Genomic DNA, 6,050 nt, shown 5'->3' on the forward strand with positions numbered 1-6,050 from the left:
CTGGTTTTAATGGTTGGTAATGACCCCAGTAGTTATAACAACAGAGCCTTGTTATGTAGGCTCTGTAGACCAAGATTTGCATCCTTTGTGCCATGTCTGATGCATCTTACATCTTTAGTCTGCTAGAAATCCATTACATATGCATCATAAACCATCTGAGCAGTAGATATGCATCAGAGGCAATAATGATGCATCTTTTTTAAAGGGATAATTTCCAATTCTAATCAAACTGTTATTTTAGTTCTGCCAAGTACAAACCCACACACAACTCACCAAGCAGATTTACCTAGATACAGACTCTTAGTTTCTGATCCACACTTCTTACAAAGGTTCAGACAGAATATCCATGCACTCTTATTCATATGCTTATTCTAATGTGTGGTGAGTAGAACACAAAAGATAAATATTTTCCTAATTTTAAAAATTATACCCTTCTCCTAATATGTTCTTCTACCAAAACATCTTCAGCGCTTTAATCATATTTCATAAAGATAACCAAACCCCCACACACAAAAAATCCATTCAAGTGGAAGAAAAAGGGCAAGAAGGAAGTTCATTGACTAGAGAGCCTGGGGGCTAGTAAAAATCCTAGGAGGCAGGAAAAGTCTTATGCCTCTCCTCCTTCTAGATAGGCCTTTTAAAACAAAGCCCTTTGGTCAGGATCACTATGCACAGTGCATACTCAGTGAATAGAGTGAGCACTCAAAATGTACTGATGACTCAACACAGAAGAATATGAGAAATGATGAAGGCAAGGTGGTCTGTGAGAAGAGAGCAGCTGTTGGAGACTGAGGACAAGCATGATCCATGCTGTAAAGGCTGATTACCTGATACGTTCTATGCACCACCAAGTCCAGCTTCCATGCTGGAGAGCTTGATTCCCACACTCCCAAGACAAAGATAGTACACAGCATGTACTGGATGATCTAGACTTGCATGAGTAATAGAAGACAATAATTCCACAATTTACCAGACGTGTCAATTCACAACACTGACATGCCACTTACTAGTATGTTCAACATACTTCTTCAAAAACAACTATGGAACTCTAGGTGTTCTTAAAGTATTCAACCCTTACTACCTCATAATAGGTTTCCTAGTTATAGATATCATTGCTGAGAAGAAACACTATGGCCAAAGCAACTAGGAAAGGAAAAGTTTTATTTGCCATATCCTTCCAAATAACAGTCCATCAGTGAAGGAAGGAAGTGAGGACAGTAATTCAAACAGGGCAGGAAGCTCCAGGCAAGAGACGATGCAGAGGCCACGGAAGAGTGCTTCTTACTGACTTGTTCGACATGGCTTTCTCAGCCTTACTTCTTTTTGAACCATCAGCCCAGGTATAGCCCTACCCACAATGATTTAGCTCTTCCCTCATGAATCACTTGTTAAGAAAATGTCCTATAATTTCCCTTCAGCTAGATTTTATAATGATGTGTTTTTGATTGATGCTCTCTTCTCTTCAAGGACTCTAGCTTGGGGCAAGCTGACATAAAACTAACCAGTACAATAACTGTGCAGGAAAACATGGTAAGGAAAGAACAGAAAATAAGAACACAAAATCTATTCAAATCATTGGAACTAACATTAAATAAATTTTTCTGTAGCATTAACTTTGTGAACATGTTCTCTTTGCAAACTTCAAGAATATAGCAATTATAACAACAAGAACAAGAGCAACAAGAACAAGAAGAAGAAGAACAACAACAACAACAACAAGAAAAACACCAACAATAATAATAATATAAAAATTGTGAGTAGGTTAGGAGAAGCTCTTCTATCACTGGAAATTTTTATTTCTGGGACCTTAGTTGTCTTAGGTCTAGAAGCTTAACTGGCTGACTCCTTATTGGCTTGTTCCCTGATTCATATTTAGTTTCCTTTCTTATTCCACCCACACCCACCTGATGAGGGATGGTATCACCTACAATGGTCTGAGCCCTCAACATAACTTAGTAATCAAGAGAATGCACTGGTGATGTGCTTACACCAACAGATGGAGGCATTTTTAAAGTTGAAGATCCCATCTTCTAGGTGCCTCATTGTGATAATCATGATTAGCCACCACACGGATGTAGTGACTATTAGTGTGAGAGCTTCTGATAGGACTCAGGTGTTGGGTCACAACTCATATAGTAACTGGGATTACAGATTTGCGCTTATGATTTTAGAAACATTGGTCTTTATGGCTTGGTAGTGGCCATGAGTTCCTTAAGGAATTAGAGCTCGAAGTGTCTCATATCTGTTTCATGTCTCTGTGCCCCACTGTCTGCTCAAGCTGCTTTTTGGAGCTTGTTAGCGGCCTTATCATTACTGTTTGTACAACTGCTGTCTCCTTCACAGCAAGAACCACTCCATGCTGCTTCTACCAACCTTAGTTACCAGTCAGTTCATTCTACTAATACTAACAAGACAAAATAGGCAACAATGGTCAAATGCCCATGGGTAGGGAGATCATAGGCCTTATATTTGTTATATTGATATGTCTTTACACTTCCTTCTAAGTATGCATGTTTATATCCATAGATTAATACTTCTGTAAACCTTAGAGAAACTTTTTTTTTCAGTCAGCATCAGTTAATGTAGACATTCATAGCTGGTCAAAAGTTCTGAGAATATGTGACCATTGAGTACTTACAGGGCATTTATCTCCCTTTTATCTGTCCAAACTCTATCTAAGAACCATAGATTACCATGAAAGAGAAAATGGAAAGAATTTAAGAGCCAAATGATGAGGCTGGACCAACTAACATTACATTATAGATTGAATGGGGAGGGTCTCATGAGGCCCTACTCCTATCTGAGGTGCCACAGAGAGTTAATGGTCACTAGAGGAGGAGAAGCCAGCTTGTGTCTACTTCCACAGAAGGCTTGTTACAAAGTCAAGGTTACAAGATAAGCTGGCTTTGGATTGCCAGCCTACTCACAGGACCTCTCTCCTGACAAAGATGGACAAGCTAATGTTGGTAAGAATGTCTCCACTCTGCCTCCTGGTAGATGAGTGCTAAATGGGCAGTTGTCTATGAGTAGTGATCAGGGATGTGCAGGTGAAGAGTGGCAACCAAGGAGCTGATCTGGGTTAGGTAAAGATGTACTCATGTACTTCATCTCATAGAGATGGTTTTTGATAGGACTAAGGATGTAGCTCAGTTGTAGAAGACAACCAGTATGCATAAAGCCCCGTGTTCAATCCCTGGAACTTCAGTAAGTAAACATAGTATAAAGCAATAATGTGGTAGCCAGATCCTTTTAGTTGATGCTGAGACTTATGCTCTGAAAGTTTCACATAGTAGAAAACTGTCCCTCCAATTCAGTAATATAGTGATAGTTATGTGTAGTACAATGAATCTGAAAGTATATAAATAAATTTAACTTTACTTAGGTCATCATGAATTTTAACTTTTTTTTTAGTGTCATTCTATGTTCTTTAAATTTTTAATTTAATTTCTTTTATTTTTCATTTATTCACTTTACATCCTGTTCACTGCCCCATCTTGGTCACCCCCTCCCACAAACATTCCTGCCTCCCTAGTACCCTTACTCTCTGAGCAGATGGAGTTCCCCCTGGGTATCCCCAACCTTGGCAGTTCGAGTCTCTGTGAGGCTAGACATATCCTCTCCCACTGAAGCCAGAGAAAGTAGCCCAGTTAGAACACATCCCGTTCACAGGCAACAGCTTTTTGGATAGTCCCTGCTTCAGTTATATGCATTTGATCTCCTTTAATTATACTATTGCTCTGGCAATAACTTTAAGAACTATGTTGAATAGATAGGGAGGGAGTGGGCAGCCCTGTCTTGTCCCTGTTTTAGTGAAACTGCTTTATTTTTCTCTCCATTTTGCTTGATGTTGTCTTGATGTTGTCTTGCTGTGTATTGCTCTGATTATGTTTAGGCATGTGCCCTGTATCACTGCTCTCTTTAATACTTTTATCATGAAGGGGTGTTCAATTTTGTCAAAGGGTTTTTCAGCATCTGAGATAATCATGTGGTTTTTTTATACAGTTTATTTATATGGTAGATTATGTTGATAGATTTTCATATATTAAACTATCCCTGTATCTCTGGAATGAAGCCTACTTGATCATGATGGATATGTTTTTGATGTGTTCCAGTAATGAAGGTTCCCCCTTTTGTATTGAAAAGAGATTTTTTTTCATGTAATACATTCTGATTACTATTTTCCTTTACTTTACTCTTCCCAGTTCCTGCCTTCTCCACTCCCATCTTGATCCACTCCCTTCTGTTTTTCATTAGAAAACAGTCTTCTAAGTGATAGTAAATTAATGCACATAGTAATATATACATTTAATATGATAAAAACTCAAACATTGGAATAGGACAAAACAAACAGTAGGAAAAGAGACAAGAAAAGGTACAAGAAACAGATATAGATTCAGAGACCCACTTGTCAGAAATCCCTTAAAAATAATGAATCAGAAGATAAAATATAGATACAGAGGACTTGTAGAGTAAAAAGAGACATAAACAAACAAACAAGCAAACAAATACATAAGATTAAAACCCCCCTGACATATCACAAGACAAACAACAAACAAACACTCTCCAACTACCTGCAATGATACTGTTGAGTGTATATTCCCTTGATGATCTACCATTGGGCACCCACTCACCCTTAAGAGTAGTTTGTTTCCCCAGTGAGAGTCCTTAGGTTTTCAAACTTTCCCGAAGAACAATGAAGTACATGTGAATGTGAACACAGAGTGGAGATGGATGCTGTGGAGCTGGAGCATCTTCACCTGTGATGTGTCTTCCTACTCACTTGATGGTAAGAAAGATGTCTAAGAACATAATCACATATCTGGGTGTGTCTGTGAGGACATTTTCAGAAATGACCAGGATATGAGGTTTCTGATCTAAACAATGGTTTAATCCATTAACGGATTAATATTTGAATAGATTGCTAAGAGAGATAGGTTGTAAATGGTAGATCCTTTTGAAAGATGGAGGTCACTGAGATATGTCCATGAGTACTTTATTGTACTAGTCCCACATTCTTACTTGCAGCTCTGTTTCCTGTATATTGCCAGGGATGCACAGACTCCAAATGCCTTACTCAATCAGCTCCACACTTCATTTACCTGGAAGACAAGGTACTTGTGTCTTTCCCCCCATAGGTTTTACTACCTTTCAAATGGGGATTCACTGCTGTGAGGTTCAAAGGGACCCTGAAACATGGCAGCTGATGATCCTGACAGGATGAAGCTACACACTGTGCCCTTGCTTTCCATGCAGAAGGAAACTACTTTGTACACTGTGATACACTCAGATATTGAATCTCTTTACTTCACAAAAATGGTGCCTAGATGTGGGGTTAGCCACTCAGTAAAGTGCAAAGCCAAAACATCAGGTTCAGGCTTATTGCCCATCAAGGTTACAGGTGTCCTGCAAAGCCAGATAGTTATCATGTGGCCATAGAAGGGAAGCTTGGGGAGGAAAATACGTCAATCTGGGTCTGGTTTCCATGTCCTGCTGAAGACATCAGGAAGCTTCAGGCAACAGTGATAAAGTCAAGATAATATAAAACCTTGTGTTTGTAGCGTTTTTCTTTCATTCCTAAATGGAAGCAATACCATTCAAAGATCAGCCTTACAATACTTTCAAGAGACAATTCTTCAAACTTCTGGTCTTATTGAAAACTACACAAAAATCTGCGTGTGGTTATGTATACCTCATAATGCTAACACTAGAGAGTTTTAGGTCAGTGAATCAGAAATTAAAGATGATCCTTGACTGCATAGGAAGTGAGAAGCAAGCCTGGAATATGTAATCTCATTCCTTAATTGATGTAAATAAGTAAGTAAGTGAGTGAGTGAGTGAGTGAGTGAGTAAGTAAGTAAGTGAGTAAGTAAGTGAGTGAGTGAGTGAGTGAGTGAGTGAGTGAGTGAGTAAGTGAGTAAGTAATTGAGTGAGTGAGTGAGTGAGTGAGTGAGTGAGTGAGTAAGTAAGTAAGTAAGTAAGTAAGCAACCTAGCAAGGAAGCTAGCAAGCAAACAATTAAGTAAATTTATGATGTATTACAAACAGATAATA

The 6,050-nt window shown here is 38.7% G+C and overlaps 1 long non-coding RNA gene across 1 annotated transcript; it reads left to right on the plus strand.

Moving 5' to 3' along the window:
• The first annotated feature begins 1,113 nt into the window (after nucleotides 1–1,113).
• On the plus strand, nucleotides 1,114–1,690 carry LOC116073326. The gene is made up of 3 exons (XR_004111767.1): nucleotides 1,114–1,340; nucleotides 1,468–1,530; nucleotides 1,647–1,690. It is a non-coding gene; the product is annotated as an uncharacterized LOC116073326 (long non-coding RNA).
• The last annotated feature ends 4,360 nt before the right edge of the window (nucleotides 1,691–6,050 follow it).

This window comes from Mastomys coucha, unplaced genomic scaffold (genome assembly GCF_008632895.1).
Source record: "Mastomys coucha isolate ucsf_1 unplaced genomic scaffold, UCSF_Mcou_1 pScaffold23, whole genome shotgun sequence".
In the NCBI taxonomy this organism is placed as follows: Eukaryota; Metazoa; Chordata; class Mammalia; order Rodentia; family Muridae; genus Mastomys; species Mastomys coucha.